At 38.0% G+C, this 22,915-nt stretch overlaps 1 long non-coding RNA gene across 1 annotated transcript; it reads right to left on the minus strand.

Annotated features, from left to right (window-relative positions):
- Positions 1-1,041: 1,041 nt before the first annotated feature.
- LOC122158285 lies at positions 1,042-21,984 on the minus strand. Its single transcript, XR_006168186.1, has 3 exons — positions 21,857-21,984; positions 17,012-17,051; positions 1,042-1,128 (listed from the first exon to the last, which is right to left on the minus strand). It is a non-coding gene; the product is annotated as an uncharacterized LOC122158285 (long non-coding RNA).
- Positions 21,985-22,915: the final 931 nt, after the last annotated feature.

The following is a 22,915-nucleotide window of genomic DNA, read 5'->3' on the forward strand; positions in this document are numbered from 1 at the left end:
ACAAAGCCAGAAGAGCTGGAATTAAATTGTCTGTCTTCTTAAATACAGGAGGATCCATTATTGCTCAAATTCTAGATCCAGGCATTCTTTTCCACTCTTTTTATAAGGACCACAACTGTGTAGTTTTGAAGTCAGTCTTATCCCAGATTCTTGGTGAAGTCATGCAATCTCCCTTTGGATAGAATACAAAACTTCACAGTAGGCAGGTACAAACAATTCTCTAACAAGACCAAGGAGAACATCTCCTGCTATGTTTGAATTTGACACGCTGCATTACAGATTCTCTAAGGTGAAAGAATACTTTAAGATGAGGGTTTTTCCATTTTTGTTTGTCTACAGTGACAGAGGCTGTATGAAGCTGGCATTAAAGCAGGTGCCACTGATATCAAAGGTCATCTGAGGTACTTAAAAGTAGGTGGGGGAAGCCCTTTTTTCCCTCCTCTAGCTGGCAAAGGAGCCAGGACTAGAACAATAGTGGGAGTGCCACTGGCAGACACTATTACGGAGGAGGGAAACATTACACTGAATTACATGCACTGACAATTACACTGAAGCTCAGCTGGCATTCACTATTTCACAGTCATCTGAGAAGCTTAAAGTTTTTATCAAACAGAGCAATTTACATGCAATACTCATCATATCAGCGATCCAGTGCAGAGAAATGTTTTCCTGTGGCTATGGGTCAGTGATGAGTTGCACACAGAAGTACATTTAGCAGAGACCTCATGACAAATGATTAGAAGAAAGAACCAAGCAGCATAGAGGCAAGAAAGGCTTTGTAGGGATGGAGTCAAACTAAGTCTTAGGAGGAAACAATAGGGAGTCAGGCATCACATCTCAAAGATGAGATCTATAAAGCTGATGTTAATATGGATAGTATCACAGTGATAGAGAAAATATAGCTGAGAAAAATTGTGAGATACAGTCCTGCTAGACCTTTTTATTTCCTCCAGAACTTCATGCTAAGCACTTCATACTTTATCTTTTGTTCTGTGTTCTGAGAAGCCATACCTTCTGGCATAATGAATTCCTGTGGAATTTCAGTATCTTTTTCCTTCAGAAGCTTTCTATCATCATGGTAGGGCAGCTTGAAGAATCTGAAAACACGGAAGTGACGTAATTGAAAAGCTGGAATACAAAGCAAGAAACCAAAGTTAATATTATAAGGATCTAAAAATGCTTTAATGAACTTTACGTTTTTAGTTCTATCTTGTATTTTTAAGCTTAACACATTTTGCACCATCAGAAATGGGGGATGCTCTAAACAGCGCACAGTGCAGTTTTTCCAGCCCAGGCTTTTACTTAGACTAAGCAAATTAATCTGCTGGCTGGCAGAGCCAGCAGCCCAGCAAGGATCATAGATCTTGAGTTTGAAAGCTTATCAATCAATTTCTTGCCATTGCCACAGGCTGGTTCTCAGCAATCTTGGGCTTTGCTCCCCTAAAGCTGGGCTTGTTCTACACAGCTGCCCACCTCTGATAACACAGCTGAGGAGCCCAGAGGAAGTTGTACAAGATGCTTTTGTCAACACTTCTTCCCACACATAGCATCTCTCATTTCTTTTGTTACTGTAATTTGACACCAGAGCTGCTGAATTGTGATATGGAAGTCACAAAAATGTTATTCATGCTGAAGAAACAAGGCCACTCCCTTTCACTGTTACCTGCTTGGGTCAAAATGAAGTCACTTATTTTTGTCCTAGCTCTTCCTTTAGAGGTGCTTCAGGTGAAGCAGGCTGAGTTCTCCACATTCAGGCTAGGATGAAATACATCAAATACAGATTTGATGCTGTCCTGTACTCGTCTGCTAAAAGACAGCTGAGCAGATGCTGTCTCGACAGATCACCGTGAAAAGTCACTTAGACACATTACCAGTGTCTAAGACATCTGTCTACAAGGTTAGAGCCCCAAGGGAATTTTAAAATGATACACTGCGCATTCAAAAAGTTGGCCTCCCACACAGAGGACTTATTTGCACTGCAAAAATGTTTTGTTAGGGTGCTTGGTTACAACAGGCTTTATTCCCAAGCCTGTATATGGAGCTGAACTATGCTTAGGCTTTCCAGTGCTGTAACCGGACTCCCCACAAACCAATTTTGAGCGGGTACATGGAAAAGGAGGCATGGGCTAGGGTTTGGAAAGCATTTGACAACATGGAAAAACAGGAGAACACAGGTGAGAAGAAAAAGAGGCGGGGGGGGGGGGGGGCAAGCTTAGAGGCAGGGAGACACTGATGGCCAGAGACAAGGAACTGCAAAGGAATGAAATATTGTGAATACAGAGGACTCCTGGATTTCAGATGACACAGCGAGGATAAGCTATGTCAGGGAGGAAGTCTGAGAGGCCTGAAAAAACGCAAGAAAAGGAAGAGATTAAGCTAGCCAATAGCTTCAGTATTATCAGCATTTTCTCTGTATCAGTCATAAACATTTAATGTTTTTATATGGAAATATGTGCATTATGGACTCCTATTTTCATGAACCATTGAGGTATAACTTCCCTACTGTAAACTAATGCATAGACTCCCTATAGAATTGCTAGATATGAAGGGAAGATTTCCCAATGTTGAGTTTTTAAATGAATTTATCAAGAAAAACACCTATAGATCTTTTACACAAATTCAATTTAAAACTGTGACATCAGTTAGAAAAATCTAGGAAAAATCACAGATGAAAACATCTTTCTTGCAGTGGAATACTGTTCTGCTATTCTCTCCAAATTCTAATTTTACAACTTGCCAACAAAACAGACAAAGCCACAGTCAAAAAGAAAATGTGGAATAGCATAAAGATTTCAGTTCTTCATCAACTGACAGCCTTCCCTACTATGACTCACCCTGGGGGTTATCAAAATACATAATAAATTCAAAATAACAAACAACTCCAAAATTATGAAATGCTGTTTTTGACACGACATTGAGTTTCAGCACATTACAAAATTGTTACTGTTGCTATTGTTATTTTGGCTGTAGGTGAGCACAACTTTAGGATGAAGTGATGCCTATGCCAGGGGAGATTTTAACTTAACTTGAAATCAAATGTGACAGTGGAATAATAGAAATTATTGAAAAAATTACTGTTGAGAAAAAGAAGATAACTTTTAAAAATACAGCAAGTGACTTCCATTAATCATGTGACTTAGGTAATGTGAAAAATTTATTTTTGAACAACAAATGAAGTCATCTGTCTTGTTCAGTTTGTCATTATTTGGCTCATAGCACACTAAAATACAGCACAAAATTAAAATACTTATTCATCACTACAAGTTTAGTTAAAACCACACTTTTAAAATCTTTAGCATATGCTTAGTAAAGACAACAGTGGTTTTGCGCCATATTTCCATTGAACGTTGGGCAGATTCAGGGAGTGGGTGATTCATGTCCCCTAGCTGATAGACGCTGAGTGACAGAGAGACAGCTGGAGGAAATCCTTCCCTGCTTATTTTTCCAGACCTGTATGGATTTGAAGCTCTGTAACACAGTTGTAGCTGACTCTTTGCTTTGTGGTGGTAGCATTTAGTGCTTATATCGTATTTTTTATCAACGGATAACATTTTACTCTTTTTTAGATGCATTATATTATTTCAAACAAGGCATTGAATATGCATTTCCCCATCCCTACCCCAGTCTGACAGGGGAAATAAAGGCATAGGGAATGCAAATAATCAGTTAATCAGCTGAGGAACTAGTAAATTAAACCAGTACCTTGGATTACAAAGAAGACCTCCAGTACTGGATCACACTCTCCAAAGCTAGCATTTACCATTACGTTCTTTTTTATGAAATCTACATTTCCACAAAGACAATAGACATGTTAATTAATTCAATTAGTATTTGAGGATTGAAAGAGGAAAAAGTAGCATGAGATCTCTAAAGAGAAGAGTGCCACAGTGTCGCTTCAGCACAAAGGTAGGTAAAGGTAAAGAAAATTTGGGGATTTTGGAGATCGGGGGGTGATATTATTGGAAGCAGCAGATTAGTCACCTTTCATGTTGAGGAGTTATTTATAGCCTCTTGTTTTCCACATGGTTTGCTGTGGGACTCTGACAGAAAACACATGGTTTTCTGCGTTTGGCAAGATGTGGAAGATGACAGACTGTGCTTAAGAGCCAGACAATACTTCAGATCTTTTATTCTGTCCGTGCAAAAAGAGTTTTCCAGCTAATGCTCTTTGAAAAAAAAAAAAAAGTCCTATAAAAACAAACAACCAAGAAACCCGCATTCCATCAAGTATCTTTAATAGTTTGTAATAACATGAATGTTTTTAATTTTGGATAGATTAAATTAATAATTTTGGACATTGCGTGGCCATGAGATATACTACACAACTACAACTGCAACTACACATGGAACATTTATTTTGGATGTTATCACTGGAAATTATTTGAAATTGGTCAGCTTATCAGTGGGAAATCAGGATGACCACAGTGCAGTCTTGCCATGCAATCTCTAAAATTTGAGCTTGTGTTTATCATCTGTGTAATACATCTGTTCCTAAGGAGCTGAAAGGATAAGCATATGGCGTGCAAAATAAATCTATAATATTTGAGGCTTAATGGGAGATGAGTTCTCTGACCAAAAGGCACGTACAGTCTTGCCAGCTATTTATTTTCTCTAACATTCAAGACACACATCAATCATTCAACAGATTGGTTGCAAAATAGCTGTCCTCAGTCATCATGTACCTATCCTACTATGGGCTTTGTCATGCAATTGAATCTGCTGTAGAACAACAAAAGAACATCATTATTTGGATAGTACAGCACAAAATAGTAGTCTGAATAGTTTCTTAAATACAGATAATAGGCCTGTGTCTGTTGCACACGGGACACAAGAAAAGGTGAGGCAGAAACTGAACTCTGAAAAGGCTTTTTCCTTGAGAGTCTACTAAAGAGGCACAAAATCTGAGAGACACTTATATAATATCTGACATGAACTAGCTGCTTTTGCAAAGTCTGCTAGAAGGGGGCTGGCCCGGCTAACAAGAGAGGAGATGGTCTCAATGCACTAATGGTTCTTTCCATCCAAATTTCCTGTGTGTGTCACAGCTGTTGGTCTGTGCAGCTGTCTCAGTATTGTTGGCTTTTTTTTTGTTTTGTTTTGTTTTGTTTTTTTTGCCTACTGCATATCATGTTTTTAAACAGTTCATCATTTTATGTTGCAGATCAGAGAGATGAAGAGTGAGAAACACTGCTTTGATTTCTGTAGCACACTGAGTGTGAAACACTTGAAAAGTAAGCATCTGCCATGTCTACAAGTAATTCAAAGCAAACACCAATGCATTCTCACTCAGGCAGACGTATGGCCTTGGGCTTTAGGTCTTCCCTTGTTTCCTCTTTATTTTCCAGGCACATCAAGGATCAAGGACTTATCTCCTGCCAAAGGCTTTAGAAGGCCTTACTCTTCATGAACTGCAGTAAGCACCACTCTTCCCCTTATAGAGATGATTTTCAGGAAGTGCATAAAAGTGTATAATCAGTTTCCCTACATATCTGCAGGGTTAAGCAAATTTCAGATAAGGAGGGGAGTGACCTTTTAGTGAGAGAGCTGCTACCACTCTCCAGGTACTGCAAATATATCCTCCTGGGGCATAGGGTGGCACTGGTTTTAGCCATGAGTACCCTCTGGCAGACTGAACCAGGTGCTAACACCCCCTGATTTCTTCAGAATTCTCTCATTTCATTCAGTAGTTCTCAGTCATATTCACTTCTCATCACCTAAATGAGACAAAAAGAGGGGACTGATGAAAAGCCCAAACCCACCATCCCAAAGCTCAGAGAAGGCCACACGTAGCAGTTAAGTGCTGGTTTGTAGGCACATTGCTCCATAATTGTTAGTCCTCATGTTGCCCACACATTTGGTGTTCCTGTCATCTGACTTTTCCCTTTCCATTCCATGGACAAACAGACCTCAGTTGCTGAGTGTTGCCTCAGTGTAAAATAACACGTGGTGCTTGTGGTGTGGGAAGGAAGCTGGCTGTGAGAGATAAAAGTTGAGGTTAAAAGCAGACCTGCTGTTATGCTCCCGGGGTTTTGCTGCTCTCTGTATAACCTTGGTGTGGCTGAGCGATACAGATCAGCACTACCTATTCTGATAAAATCCACCCACCAGAGGCAAGAAGCAGCCCTACCTCCACTTCTTTTTGGAGTTATTGCTGCCCTGGCATTCCAAAGGATGGCTCAAAGGTTAGTTTTCCATTATGTTTCCTAAAGAGAGTGACCAAGTTTGGTTACTCAGAGACTTAGCAAGGAAACTGAAGAAGGAATATATTAGAGGAGCTGTAAGAAAGAAAAGCCTGCTGGGAAATTCCAAGATTGCCACAAAAAAAAAAGAAAAGAACAGTCACTGAGAATGTTTGTGCAAAACCACCATCTTCTCCTTCCTTCCCACAAGGACTACTGCAACTCACTTTGAAAGAGAAAGAAAGATTCAGACAGCAGGAAGCAGTTCACCCAGCTGTCCTTCTCTGCAAAGCCCCACTGCTTTACTTCACCCAAACCAGTAGGCAGGCAGAAATGCAAAATCATACCACTTGCAACCTACAGAAACAAAGCTCGGTGTTTGCATAGGTGGGGGAGAGACATAGGCAAGCTTGTCACCAATTGAAACAAATGCAGGGTAGAAATGGCCTGATTATTTTATCTTTTTCCTTTCTCTTCCACACAAGCCTTCTATAATTCTAATTGCTTTTCTTTGTAGGAAATGTAAATTATAAATGAAACCCATCTTTATTGTGCATAGTCACAGAGACTGAGACTGATGGTTTTGAAGGCTAGAGGCTGTGACTAATGGTTCTGAAGAATGTTGCACCAAAAATCAAACTCCAGTTCTTCAGCAGACAATAATATTTCAAATACACAGAACAGGAAGCACTGAAAATAAAAAATATTTATATATCTGTGTTGATCTCCTCAAAGGAGTCCTTAGCTCACCTTGAGGAAGATTATCTGAAGTTTTACACAGTAAGAAAGGCTTTTTTATGCTCCAGAGGCTACAAAAGAATCAAGTGTGGGTTTAACACTCAGGTTTACAGCAGCTGCAGCCTCTCCCTTAGCAACATCCAGAGCAGAACAAACATTGTCCAGTCATTCTGTCATCTGATTCAGACTCAAGCTGTCTCCTCAAAGGCAGAAAGTAGTGTAAACAACTGCACAATTGAAACGTGGGAAAAAACCCATAATTTTAAAAAAGGCTAAAACTCCTAACAATTTCACAAAGGGAAACAAAAATCTGTTTATTCTCCGAGTTCAGCTCTGTCCATAACTTATGTCCATAAATGCGACATAAGGAAATTAACCCCTCTAAGAAAAATTGAAGGAACCCAAATGGAGTTGGCATGTAGAAACTCTCTGTCATTCAAAAGATACAATTAGCATATTGTAGATACTGGTTTTGTTAAGGCAAAACAAAAGCATTTGCTCTGAGCAATAAATAAAGCAATGTTTGTTTTTTTCTTTTGTGTTCTGATTACATCATGAAAAGCTGGAAGTATTTTTATGCACTGGTTTAGCTTTGAAAGTACTGATAATCCTATAAAATACTTTATGTATCACATGCAGAGGAGTAGATTATTTATTGGTAGAATACTTAGTAGCCTTAATGTCCAACTGATCGCATTTGAAACCAAGAGAGCTCAGGATGTATGAAAATTAAAGGTCTAAGAGGTGAACAATTTGCTTTCCTTACACATTGTAAAAGCCATGAAAAAAGGTAAACATTTAAATTTCCTATCAAGTCCTACTACTGAAGTTATCACAGATATAACCATCCTTGCATATCTCATGGGATTCTTTGTTTCTTTTCTTCTCTCTCTTTTTTTTTTTTAACGAAACAAAATTAAGTTTCAATTAATATTTTGGCCTAAAGTTGAACTGAAAAATTGATAGACTAAAATATGCTAGTATGAAAGTGATTAAACTGTATTTTGAACTTCCAATCCTCATTTCCTTCTTCCCTTTCTCCATTGCTCTAAAAAAAATAAGATTTGTTTGTTTGTTTTTCTTGGTCCATGAATTAACAGTGCCAGCCAACACAATAAGCAAATAAACCTGAGCCATATTTCACAAAACAAGTTCTGAGTAGTTGCAGCCTGGGAAAGTTAGGTTACAAGGTACTAGAAAGAAGTTATTGACTATTGGAAGCAAAGCATAGATACAAAACAACCACAGTGATTACCTTGCTACTTAAATTAAGATACAGAAGCTGCAGAATAATTTAAAAAACAGACGAAGAAAGACAAAGGGGGAAAAAAGAGATTAAAGTAAGAAATGTGTGATATGGAATGGCTACTAGAGAAATGATGCTTACTGTTGCTATGCATTTCTGATCCTTAGCTGAGGCCTTTGTAGTCTTCATAGCAAGAGTGTAAAGAAAAGTAGAGGAGCAAGCTCAGTGACTGCACTGGCAGAGTCATAGGCAGGAGAGATCATAGTAGCTTGTCACATTGACAAAATTCACCCTAAAGAAATAGTAAGAAAAAAATTGAATGAAGTGTAATCAAATGTAACTAACTTAGCCTGTTTTAGAGCACATTTGGGTCTTAAAGAATACTGATTATATTCACATAATAAAGACTGTTTTCCATTTTCAAGTTTGCACCCATAGTAACACAACTTATGCCTTCATTCACAGGTGGAAATTCTTCTAGCTTTAAGGGCAATTTTCTAACTACTTGAGTTGTGAATTGTTGTGTTAAGTAAATGCTTTCTCCAGTGAGAGGCCCCCAAAGGCTTTCTCACTACAGCAGTCTCACAGCTTCCTAAGCACTTAGAAGTCACCAGTCCTGAAAACCTTCTGAGTACATTTGCATAAAATATACCCTTTCCCTTCTATTTCTTGCCTCACACTTTACATCTTTTTCATACTGCATACTAGACCACTAATAAAGTACAATTTTCAGAAAGCATGATCAGATCTAACAAGCACGTGAAATATATGAGGACTTAAATCCATGGTTTCCCTGTTCATCTACACTAGCTTTGAATATTTAAGTAATAAGTGAATGGCAATTTGTGATGTTTTCCTTTCAGAACTTATGAAGTTCTTAAGAAGTGCCAAAGTTATTAATACTAACGTTGAATAGGCTAAAAGCAGAAAAGCAGTCTCCATAAATGCTAAGTTAGAAAGAGGTGAGGATGAATATCAGACCTCTGGAAAACATCTGGAAGCAGGCTGTGAGTTGTAGTCAAAGCTGAGTAAAATAACTGAGAAAAAAGAGGTGGAATGATTTATTTCTGAACCTTTGGTTTCTGGGATGGAATGTCACATGAACAGATATTTTAAGGATCTCCTCTGTGCTCAGGACAGGTTATTTTTCACATTTACATGGGCGTAATAAGAGTCCCAGAAGGCCAGTTTTAAATATGAGAGCTGCTCTGAAAGTAATGCCTCCTATTTTATTATGTTGGCCCACAACATCTGAGGCGGATGTTGGTGGTATGGCAGTAGAGGTTGAACCTTCCCACCAATACTCCATTACATTCTGTTGCTGTGTGACAATGATAGCAGAGGGATAGCCTGACAAAATGCTGTCTGCCACAGAAGTGTGTCTGAAGAAAGGTATGTCACTGAATTTCTCCATGCAGAAAAAATTGCACCCACTGACATTCACTGACGGTTGTTGAACATTTATGGGAATCAAACAGTGGATGTTATCCCAGTGAGGCCGCTGGTGGTGTGTTTCAGCAGTGGCAACAGCAATGTGAAAGACAAGCCATGTTCCAAATGGCCATGCAGACCTTTACCAGTGCAACATGTAGACTCTTGTTCATTGCTGGTAAAAATGCATCACTAACAGCAGTGACCATGTTGAAAAACAGTGTTTTGTAGCTGAGAATTTGCTCTAGCAAACAGTGTTACTATACTCTTTGTTGCAGTTTCCATGGACATTACTAGAAGGCATTACTTTTGGAGCAACCTACATATATGCACAACATTCCCACAGGTACAGAGTTTGATTCAGAATCCAGGTCTTATGAGAGCTAGTTACTTTTCTGTATAGATGCAGTGTAGTCAGACATGTCTTGGAGTTAAAGGATATGGTAATTTGTCCACATAAAAATACTGAATTAAGACCTCCACAGAAAATCTGTAACAAGTGTGTGAACTGGGAAATTATGCCGGAAACAAACAGAAGGCCAGTAATACTAGACAGGAAAAGACACACATTTTGCCTAGTTTTGCCACCAAGAGAAAAGAATAACTATATCCTAGTTATGAGGAAAAAAAGAGCAGAGCAGTACTCTGTCCAGTAAACTTAATGATTTTACTAACATTTTTAGAACTTTCAAAATATCCAGCAGGAAGGGAGAGCTGTTATATCCAAATGAAGAGAAATTGGATGTACTAGTATTGAAACAAGTCATGTTGCATTCCATATGAACACATGGAATGAAAATGTATTTTATTGCAAGAAAAAACACAGAATATTTTTTTTAAAGTAATTAAAAGCTTTAGAAAAATTCCAGTGTGCACTGTTAAGAGAGTTAACGTAATGAGGGGAGTTACAGCTGCCTGCTGAATGACTGTGCAAAATGGAAGTGATCTATATATGCTGAGTTACTTCAAAATGAAGTTTTCATCTCAGATTAAGTATTTTCAAAAGTAAGCTGGGTTGAAAGTCATGAATTCCTTACTAAAGCAGTATGGAGAACAGAAACCAGGACTGAAATTCTCCAGAGTAACAGTAGCCAGTAAAATATTCAGTTTATTTTTGGTAGAACTGTATTTCCATTACCATAGAATAAGACCAGTTGAAACAAAGCAGACAATGAAGACACTTAGGACATTACACTAACAGCCAAAGAGATGTACATAGCATTTATCCATGCTGCCTGTCTTATCTGTTGGCAATTCACATCCAGGCAAGATTGCTTAAAGATACTGCATGTAACTTTGATGCTTGAGTAAATCCTAGCTAACGTCCTACAAATTTTTCTAATGTTCTGATGACACTGTCTTCATCCATTTATTCACTTTCTGTGTAGGACTCTCATCACTCTTGCAATATAGCTATTAATATTCCTTGTTTTCCCATACTTGTGAAGACCAGATTTCAGGAATCTGAACTTCTAATTTCTGTTTGGTTACAGCTGTGGGAATGATTTGACTGTTAATGGCTGATTTTTTAAAAAGAATTTTTAAAACAAACAAAACAAACAAAACAAAACAAAACAAAAACCAGGAAGGTTAGATAATTCATCTTTACCCTAAATCATTTTCACAATTTTCTTACTAAAGTGGATATCCTCCAAGACGAATTGAATGAAATATTACTTTCAAATAAAAGTTAAAAACTTTCTCTCTTCAAATTTTGATAAATTTTGAAACAAAACAAACAAAAAATCCAGCTTTCAACAGCCTCTACTGCTCAACCTAAATAGTTCAGAGAACTTAACAAGAATTTGCAAATGATTTCTTTCCAGGAGCAAATCCCAAACTCCCCATTTATTGGATAAATGAAACATCTAGCAGAAAAACAGTACCTAGATCTGGTTGAAATAGCAAGCATTACTTTCCATTTCTGATCCTCTCCTTCCACCTATTACTGCACTTATTTCACAGCTTTTTCAATTCACAAATTTATTTAATTTGAAAACTCCTTAAAATTTGACTTGCCCAGCAACCAGCACTTAATGAGGATTTGCTCCTCTTTGAATTTGGAGAAGAAATTTCTAAGATCATTTGTCGTACCCAAGCACAACAGAAAACCTCAAACTGCAGGTCTGTGCCTCTCATCTCTTCTGCTTCTTGTGTTGAATACCCTGTTCTACTCTTTGTCATGTCCATGTCCCACAGCACCCTCAAGGAGTGGTGTTTCCAACTCAGAGCAATTCCTCCTTAACATACATAGGATAATTCTCTGCAATGTTATGGTTCAGTCTTCTCTTTGCAAGCAAGAGAGTGAGAAACAAGTTATCTTACTTAATAAGAAAAACATCCGAATCACAAGGTCTACATACATATCTCCACCCTAAAAACACCAATTTCTGCCACGTTACCAAGGAAATGAGTACACAGTTAATCATGATGAATAAAACATAGTCCTCTCCATCTTTCTGTCTTTGTCTGTCAGTCCTACAGACAAGAAGCTTCTGACTGCACTTCTGTACAAGTTTTTGGGATGAAACAAAATAATTGAGCAGAAATATTCATTCTGATAACAGTGTCCAACTGAAGGGGATTTAAGTTGCTGTAATTGAAAAGCACAGGACATGTTGTTGACTGAGTTAATCTCCAGGCCTCAGAAACTGAAGATTAGAATTGCAGGCACCCAGAGGTCAGCAGATTTCTCGTGTCTTTCTCTGTGTACCCTACAGTGTTCTGTTAACATTTTGCAATAGGTTCAGCAGCTAAGTTTTCTGGGGTGTGTGTAAGAGCGCACCGCTTCCTGTGGTGACCGTTGTGTTTCCTGTTTTCTCAAGGCTGATGGAGACGAACTGGCGCGGCTGCTGATTTTGAAACAGGGGCAGCTGCATGATAGTCTTGTGAGAGCTCAGAATGAATCACCATCCCATCCTTACAGAAAAATCCCGAATCTTTCCAGAGTTGGAACTCTACCTCTGGTGGTGTTGGGCTACCTACTTACGCACTGCAAAGAGTCTGGGGAATGTTCAGAACGCCAAATAGTCAGAAGTCAAGAGACAGACCACAGTGGGTCATGAGACCGGTCCAAAAATCATAAAACTTTTGGAAAAGATTTTTTTCTGTTCACTGAAATACAGTCCATTCTCTGCAATAACAATTTTTTTAATACGAGAATCACGATGCATCACAAGACTTTGAAAAACAACCACAAGCCAGTAAAAGTGGATGGACAGGAAGGCTGTTACTGAAACAGAGAAATACCTTTACACAGACATTTGGTCAAAAAATATTCAAACCATTGGAGGGTTCAAGGATACACTAAATTCAGTTTGTTGATAGAAGAACCTATTTTGGTAAAAGACAGGAAAGGAATATAAATTGACAAAAAAAAAAAAAAAAAAAAAAATCCTCTGATGTAACATAAAGGATGCAGAACAAATCTATCCTGTTACAACTTTCCTCGACTGGTATTATTAAAACTTTCATATCAATATCAGACATTCTTCATACCTGTTTACAATATAAGCAGGATCATTGTGAAGGCTTCCCTGAACAGAACACTCTTAAAACTGAAATGAATAGTTGAAGCACCTGCTTAATAGACACAAACAAAAAACAAAAGAAACAAACAAAAAAAAACCATTTAAATTCATACTATACTTTGAGATCCAGACTCACATTGGCCCCTAGATTGTCTGGAAATTTGACGCTAACACCTGTTTGCTTAACATATGCTTGAGAAATCTTGCAGAGACAAGATGATGTACATTTTACCATGCACTAAGCTCACTGAATTAAACAGTAGACTTTCCTCTGTGATTTAACTCATCTGTCACAGCATCAGGCTTTTTTGACAAACTAACCTAACTGTTTTTTTAACCTTTTTCAGTTCAGATTCAAGCTTCCCTGCCTGCTCCAGACAGTTTCACAATTACTAGCTCAATTCACTGCTGTTGTCTTCACCACCATGCCCCAAAGCAGACCAAGTCTACCTTGTGGAAACAATAATTACACCAAATGAAAAGGAGACAGTGAGAAAATGCAAGCCTAGAAAACCTCTCTTAATTCTGAAAAGAGCAACATCAGAAGGCAGGGTTGGTGGGCCCCTTCTAGGGAGCTATGTATGGTCCTGACATTTGGGGCTAGAGCAGAGAGGAACAGAGACTTCTTTTCAAACAAATATCTTTGTTACTCCTTGAACTTGCTGTAGATCTCCTGCCTCAAAGTGATCATATGCTTAATTCAACTGATTTCCAAATGTTAATATCGCGCTGGATGCTTTTAATAGACTTAAGAGAGAATGCCTTTTTATATTCCATTACCTATGGGCTAAAACCCTTGCAGTTAATTACAGATCTTCTTTGACCACACACTACACTGTCTAAAACATTCCAAAATACTTTCCACTTCCTGGACCTTTCCTCTTTCCTGCTCTTGCCTGCTCCTCTGTTACCTTTAACTGTGTTTTACACAAATATTTAATAGAGATTAATGTCCTCTTGCTTTATGAACTCTTGCCAGGGGCCTGCCCTGAGTCCTTTCACAGAGAAGTGAATATGAAAGAGCTTGGGTTCCTCTCTCTGCACGGCATTTGTTTCACTTTCACCTGTTTTCACTGACGGGGTTAATCTGAAGCTATTTGAGCTCAAGTATTGTGTTCCTGAGTTCCCAGCTCATATGACAAAAACATTCACTCTGCTGGAGAATGCAAGAAATAAAGACAAACCTCTAGATATCTTCCTGTTGTGGCTCAGTGTCTCTACTCTCATGTGATGGTTTCTCCAACTCCATTCTTTTCTGAAAATCTCACCAAGCTTGTTTAGCAGTATCTATACAGGGTTTTGTAAAGAAAACACTAGAATAAGAAGTGGCAAATCCAAGTCTTCTATTCCATACCACTAAGCAAAACTCTTCTGTGAATAATTTTGAATTATTAGATGACATTTATTTTTTCCTTCCTGGCTTAAAACCAGAATTACTACAGTTCTCAATCACATACATCATTAAATGCCTGTCACAATGCTCATTTTTTAGCTACTATTGCTCTTGCAGGGCAATTCCTTTTAACCTCATCTGAGGTGTTCACAAACTATGGAAGCAGTATGGAGAGACAGTCCTCAGGGGAGGAAATCCAATGCTAAAAGACATGGAGGGTGGCAAAATAGAACACACACCAGTTTTGGATGACATAATGAATTATGCTAACTTCTGAAAAAAAATATAATAGTGTTTTTTGGAACTGGAGGGATCAAATCACATTATGTTGTAGTTATTCATGTCCAGCACTGGCTCAAAAACTTCTTCATGAGGAAATAGGCCTTCACAGACCTATGTGATAAGCCTGCCCTGTTCTTTAGAACTGCATTCCACAAATGGCAGAGTTCATATTGAGCAGAGAGGCTAGGATGCTATGTGGAAACTGGCTATCCAAGACTGCTATGAGTCCATGGCTAACCAACAAGTCAACTGTCAGTCTGGTAGGAGGAGTGGGGGAGGAGGGTTGCAGTTCTGTTGTGAAAGTTGTTTATCCACTGATTATCAGCAGGATGAACATACGTGAAATAACAGCAGGTTTTTACAGAAGGGGCCTCAAAATTGTATTATAGTTACAGATGTTGTACTGTGTCCGCATTTGGAGCTTCAGTAGAGTGAATAAGTTAACTAAAAACAATCCTCCTCATCTCATCTTCAAGGCTTGATAAATGTAGACTGATGAACACCAGTGTGGACAGTACTAGCAAAGTGTGGGATGTAGGACTTCTAAGGATATCACGCACTTACACTGTAGGACACCCTGGAAACTTACTGTTTCTCAGAGAGATAGGCATCAAAAGAGTCCACTCTGGACACTGTTAGTCCAGAATCTTGTTCGTTCACATAATGTTAGAGTTTTTGCTTCAGATGGTCAAGTTGCATGTGCATGAATACAAGTGCAAGTTTGTAGCTATCAGTTAGATATATCTTCAGTCTGTTAAAGAGGAAAAGCTGTGGTGACAGAATTTCCTTGAATTAACAAATTCATATTACTGAACAAAAGGAGTAGCAAAATTCAGCTGTAAAGTGTTGCAAAGGCTATTTCTATTTATTTTATGAATAGTTTTACTTGCAATCGAAGGGAAATTAACAAAGGGAAAAATGACTGAATAAATATTTTCCTGAAACTCCTTTCATTTTCAATCAAGTCCAATGTCAGTGAACTTACTCCCCTGACACACATACACAAAATATAGGGATATGCCTTCTCTGAATTTACCAGAGATTTACCAGCACCCACAGAAGGTGAGGCTCTGCTGTAAGAAAGACAATTCCTCACCTCTGCTATAGATCCTGCCTGTGGTGCATGTGTATGTGTCAGAGGCCTAATGTTTTTTGTTTAGTAGTTGGTGTTGGGCAGAAAGTGTGCCCTTTATCCCTATACAACTGAAAGAAAATTAAAGAAAGGTAGAACTGCATCCTAACAGCCACTTTTTTCCATAAAAAGACCAAAACTTAGTTGGTAAAGAGCATATAGCAGGGAGAAAGTGGCTTGGAGATACTTGCACACAAAGACTGAAGAATCAAAACTGCAGAATTACAGTCGCTTTGAAACCACTTTAAATGTGTTGTTGATATTGATTCTAAGTGGATTCCCAAAGATAAATTAGCAATTCTACAAAAATGACCAATGTAGTCCTCACTACAGATTCTAGAAGATGTTTCCCAAATCTGGCACTCCATCTGTCTGTCAAGTTACAAAGTTAGGTAATGCAAATGCAGTAGCCTAAGAAAACATTTTAGCCTCTGTAGAGTGTGCTAAAACAAGAGGATAGCCCTGCTAGCTGACAGGATTTGTCAGAAAACTGTCCTAGGACAGTTCTCCAGAGGATGTGATTCTTTCTATGCTATGAGCTGTCACAAAGCACATCTATCCTGAGTAATGTATCATTGCGCAGAGATCTCTAAGCTGATGCCTGAAGTAGGTATGTGGTAGACAGTGGCATGGCTAGAATCACAGTTGAGCTTAGTTGAGCTAAGTTTTTTCTTAGTTCCTTACTACATGACTACACCAGTTTGTCCAAAGGATTTTGAAGATGCTGCTGTAATCTGGGCCCTGGGTAACTCAACAATGGACCTATAAAGTATTTAGTTTTATTTTGAGGATTGAAGGTCCCCATGATATCTAAGGTGTGCATTCAGAATTGTAACATGTAGAAGTACAGCTCAGGAAAAAGACCCTGAGAAACTACAAATGCATTGGCATTTACGTTAGTAGCTATTATAGTTAATCTTGTAGGAGGGTTTATTGCTGCAAGATCACACCATAAGGAGAATCTGCTGGAAGAGCTTGCTTTCAAACAAATTTGCTTTTCTGAAATGATAATAACAATACTTTTTGATGAAAAGGTGGTAAACAAAGAGGCTATCATAGATCTGACAAAATTTGACTTACCTTTGACTCATCTTTGGATTTCCAAAATGGAGGTGGATCACTGTAAGAAAATAAACACAAATTAAATTTACAAATACACATATTGTACAGTCACAATGAGGACTACAGGCTAACATATCTAATTTCAAAAGGTAAGTTTTATCTAAAAAATATAAAGAACACAGATTTCTGAAAATAAATCTGAGATGGGCTAAGACTTTATTTGGAACCTCACACAGAAAATGATTTTCATTTAATTTTGTAGAAACAGAATGATAATGATTACTTGATTTATATTTTATATTCCAGTCAAGCATAAGGGATTTTTCCAGCACTGCTTTGGCATCAAGTGAAAAAATTTTCCTTGTGTCTTTGAAAGCATACCTAGACCATTTCATGGCACCTAACTAAACAATGTAACAAAAAATGCAGCTAATCTGTGGAATCCTAAAGGTCTTCTCCTCCGCAATATTTTCTTTTTCTGACATTCTTCTGACTGGACCTACAAAAAGTTAATCCATCTCAATTAAACTACAAAGAACCAAAGCTGTGACACAACATAAAGGAGTGTATAATCCATCTAATTTTTCTGATCAGCCTCTCCCATTATTTTTCTCTCTGCTTCCTGAGTTTGGCTATCCAGTTGCACTTCTCTTTTGGTGTGGTGTATCTTCTGTCACCTGGCTTAACATTTGTAATAGGGCCCAACATACAACTTAACAGGAGGCTTGTCTTCTGGCCAGAGAGCATTTGGCCAGCTAGACCTCTTTTCCGAAGTGAAAGGAGTCAATCTGTGCCTCTATCCCCAGTTAAACTCTTCAAGAGCACATTTTCATAGTCCTAACGTCCAGTAGAAGATGATTAGGTCAATATTGCCTCAATTTGCTGATACTACCATTTGAAAATGAGAAACAATATTTCACTTTCCAGAGGACAAGAGGAATTAAGTGCAATCCAGAGCACGAAGTAGAAGAGATCACCAGCAAACAAGCTCAGGAAGCTAGCTCATCATACTGTGCAAAGGAGGAGTAAAGCAGCAAAAGCTGTTCTAGTAAACTTCTATTTACTGGCATGCTGTTGAGCAATGGGTTTGGCAATATTCAGACACACACAAATTCTCACATGTATGTACAAAAACACAGAGAAGTCCCTTAGAACTGAGAGGCAACTGCAGGTGGTGCTCAGAAAAGGAAAAATATTGTTGGTCTCTCAATTTGTGAGGTTATCGTTGTTCTGCACAGCACCACCAACAGCAACTTAGAGCCAAATCTATTTAAAAACAGTAAAGGCAGAGAAGTGAAGTTGCCTTTGGTTGTGCTTTTTTTTCTCTTTCCCGTTGTAGCTTCCTCTTTCTCTTCACCAGCTCAGCACTGCTGGCAGCTTTTTATAAACCACGATTCCTACTGCTGTCAGCTTGTTTGGAAACTACATGGTGAGCTCAGTCCAGCAGCCACTGCTGTGGGTTTCTGTTTAATTGCAGACCAAATTTGCTTTAAACTCTGTACCCCTCCTCACCATTTTCATTCCAAAACATTCAAAGAGATCTGCATATTCCTAAATACTCATTGCAAAGCAGAATTTTGCAGTAAACATATACTGTTAGCATCGACTAAAAGTGGAAATGCATTCCCATAAACAAGTAGTAAAAAAGTTCTATCCAATGCACATAGGAACAGTGGCCTCTGGAAGGTTAAACAGTGGCAGGGTGATCAGTAACGCAGTTATTCTAGTTGACTGTAAACTGCAGTGATCTTACAACGTGATATAATGATGAGAACGTACTGCTGTGAAGCAACAAGAAATACTGAGATCCTCATTTGTAAAAGAACCTTCTACAATACCTCAGACATCTTAAAACTGGAGACAGTGTGGATGGGTCAGTAGAGCACAGTCCAGAAACAGTCTAGAAACATCACAGTTGTACAAAAAAGGAATTAAAAAGCTTCAAGTCATAGGATCAAGGAGAGCCTACTAGGAAAGAAGATAGAAGCAACCACAGTAAACAATAGGAGCAGGGCTGAGGAAACACTACAGGGTTGGGAAAATGAGATACACAGCACCAGCACTTTTGAGGTCTTCACTTCTGCCTGCTGCAGAAGTAAAATAAACAATGACAAAAGTAAATTTTGTCATTGTTCTTGTGGAGAAAAATGTGGGTACTAACTTGGGACAGATGCTTCTTAAGAAAGCAGAAATCCTACATTGAAGGATGATGACAATATCTTGGCTAGTGGAAAATGGTTCTCAAAAGAAAAGCTTTGCAAAGAAAAGAAAATCAGTAAGTTCCCCCAGGTCAGAAAGTTCAAAAGCTCTTTCACTTGCAGAACTCACAAATGTTCCAATGTAGATACAAACATACACAGAACCTGCATTTTAAATTTAAGCTCATTGATCTGTTATTTTTCTCAGATCCTTCAGAAATGCTCCATGGACTTGCAGAGGCCTGTATTTCATGAGCTGAAAAGTCAGTAAATCTTGGCTGGAAAGTACAGATCTAAATATAGTACTAGTTAAGCTAAATTTAACATATGTATTAGTGAGTTAAACAAAAACATCAAAATTAGTAATAATATGCTGCAACTATCAACTATGTTAAATTTAAATACACAATCCAGTATTTGAATTAAATTTAAAACAAAAGATTAAAGCTTTATATGTAGGCGAGGTCTGTGACTGAAGAGGCAAAAAACTTGAGTAAACCAAGCGTTATAGCAGTGGGAATAAGTTAAATGCGGAAAAGATGAAACTCCATTAATCAGCAGAATGCTTTTTGTAAGCAATGTAACTTGCATGTGCTCACGCTGTAAATAACCGTGCATAATATTGCAACTGAATTGTAACTATCTCAGTCCATTGTGTTAGCAGTCAGACATTGCTAACAAGACCTTTCTCAACAGACATAGCACTAGGAAAGTCTGTCCCCTTCTCAGCTGGCAGGAATCCTGCAATCTGGGGACAGTCAGCTGAGTTATAAATACTCAGCTGTGGCTCTGTTTTGGTGTCTACTCCTCTGTCTCCTACCATCTCCTACTCAGAAAAGAACCATTTCCCTTTTCTTAATGACCACTGAAATAATTTAGGGAATTTCCAGCACACCGTGTGCAGATTCTGATTCACTTTAACCCCAGAAAATGTTTAACTCCTTCTGGGAATTATTGTGAATTGATCCAGTTCTACGTGGTGAGATTCCCAAAGTTCCTCTTTCCCTTTTTCCCCTTCAGCCATACACATGCATTTAGCATCCAGATCATCTGCCCCTCTGCACTTCTATAATGCATGTCTTGCTCTGAAATGACATCTTCCTACCTATGCAGACTTAAACTCTCCACACTGTTAATTTGATGTGATCTATGGAGGTTTCTTCTCCTAAAATGGGAAGACAGGTTGATTTTCTGAAATGTATCTATACCTGTTGGCATGTACTTCTGTAACATTCCTTAAAATGCTACAATGCTTCCACTAAAACAAAAAGGTCAAAACAAATTCCTCTTAATTTTTGCTTTTCTTTAACCTCCTTCTTCTAGCACAGTTATTCTTACTCTCACTATAATTTGGGTCTTGTCTCTATGTTGTCTATTGTTGACACTATGCCAGTATAAACAAGCAGGTTCTATCAAGGATGTGCAACTTCCTCTTGCAGGACACCTGTAAGCTTCTTTACTTTCCTTTCATTACATACACTCTCATCCATCAGTGGTTTGAACTGTGGCAGCCTATTCTCTCTGGACTTTCTAGCTTCAGATGAATTTTTTCATTTTCCATTTTTTCTTCTTCTTTCAGCAGAAGGGGGAATCAAAATACTGATCAAATGTGCTTTTTTTTTTAAAATTTCATTTTACACTAAATTTGTCTGAATTACCACATTAAAAAAAAAAAAAAAAAAGTTTTGAAGTCCTTTGAAGACTCTTCACAAATCTGGACCTCCCTAGTCTTTGTTCAATTCCTATTTTTACATTATACTTCTGGCAAGGAGAAGAGTTAAACACAGTTCAGTACAGTTAAATACTGAACTGGAAGTATAGAAAATTGTTTGCATTAAATTGAAAAAAAAAATTCAAGTTAAAAGACCAGTAGTTGAATCAGGGGGAATAAAAGGAGGCAGTTACTACTTCTGTAAGAAAAAAGTCACTGCAGATAATAAGCTACAGAGTCTGTTATACACAAATTGTACAGACCTGTCCTAGTTACATACACATAAAGCTGCAGCATGGGGCTTGCGCATATTCTCCACCTCCTATAAAGCCAAATGTCTCCTGGGAGGATGTACACGGAGTATTGGCTTTACATGCTTCAGTTTTTCTGTTTAAACAAAATTCCAAACACAAAGTCCTTATGAAAGTGGTGGCAGAGAACAGGAACCCCAGCTGTAAGCCAGAATCTACCTAAAGAGTTGGTTATTTGTGAATAGTGCTTTTCTTTTTTGATTTCTGGGAGATGAATAATTGATACAAACCCAATAAGATGCAAGTGCAAAATCACAAATTCATAGATACAGCTGCACTCTCAAAACAGAACCTAAACAATTACCTAAATATCCAAATCAAAGTTCCCAAAGCAAAGATATCTCTGCCACAGCTGAAGAGGGTCCCTATGGACCCAGGGATAGAATACCAGTGGTGGGTCTAGATCAGTGACTTATTATAACTGCAGTTCTAAAATGTGTTTTTTTCTGTCTCTACAGGTAAGGCCTGTTGAATCATATTGCAACTCATCTTTATAGTTTAATTTTTACTATTAAAATATCTGATTTGAAAGGAACATCTCAGGGAAACTGACAGATGAACGTACATGGAAATGAGATATTGGACATTAGTTTCAAGACAGGACTCTATGAGGGGATATTAAACATAAGTGCTTGCATCTTACTAATGCAATCTGAATCTGGAACACAGACTTCAAGATTAGATGGTGTTAAAGCACTCTTCCATGTTAATTCCTTGAATTCATACAGAAGTGTCCAGATTATAAATGAGTAGGAATGTGAATTGAAAATCCGCTGCCTGTAAATGAAGAAAACAGTTAAACACTAATATCAAATCTTTAATCTGTTTGAATGTGCCTTAAAGTCAAAACAAAGTCATACACAGTAAGAAATCAAATATAGCTGAGTTGTAAGCAGATCTTGAATTATGAATTGGATATTTTCTACCTTGCTGAATTCTGCTTTATGGACAGTTTAAAAGTTACTAATAATAAGATAAATGAAATGCTTTTCAATATTTCAAATGATTGTGTGCTGTAATATGGTTCCAAGAAAAGTGAATCTTTTGAATTAATACACACCCAAATGATTCCTCTTTCTTTCAAAGAAGATGATTATCTTCATTCTGATTTGGATTTAGTCCATTCTACATGTGAAATTTTTTGCCAATATTGTGAAGTTACTTAAGATTGTGATATTTTCATGACATTTTTATGACATTTCCCACTGGAAAAGTCTTCGTACAGTTATATACAAGCATTCATGAAAGCTGGACTATCAAAAGCACTTTTTTTGGCACTAAAAACTGCATCAGTTCTAGGAGGGGATGCCAATATAGCAAGGAAGAAAAGCTACATCACCTCTAGACACAATAAGTTCAATGGAAAATACAGCTCTGGGAAGAATATGGATGATAGAAGGGATTTGCTTGTTTAGAGATCTTATCTTACTGTTAGAAGCAAACTCAGCATCAGAATCTATGTAGAGAACTACTTCTATTAAAGGGCTTCAGGATGAGTGATGTATATGGTTTCAGTAGGGAGAAAAATTACTTTCTGAGCACCAGGCAAGGTTTGAGGTAAAGGGACCTCTCTGTGATGTGGCTTCAAGATGAAATCCTTTTGCTTTGGTAGACTGTGGTTAGAAAAAGCTTGATGATTAAATGGGTAGCGGTATAGGAGGAACTGCTTCAAAAAGCTGCACAAGGCTGAGGTGGTGCTAGC

The sequence above is a fragment of the Centrocercus urophasianus genome, unplaced genomic scaffold (genome assembly GCF_019232065.1).
Source record: "Centrocercus urophasianus isolate 14NV4802_14NV808 unplaced genomic scaffold, USGS_Curo_1.0 seq_14, whole genome shotgun sequence".
NCBI classification, from domain to species: Eukaryota; Metazoa; Chordata; class Aves; order Galliformes; family Phasianidae; genus Centrocercus; species Centrocercus urophasianus.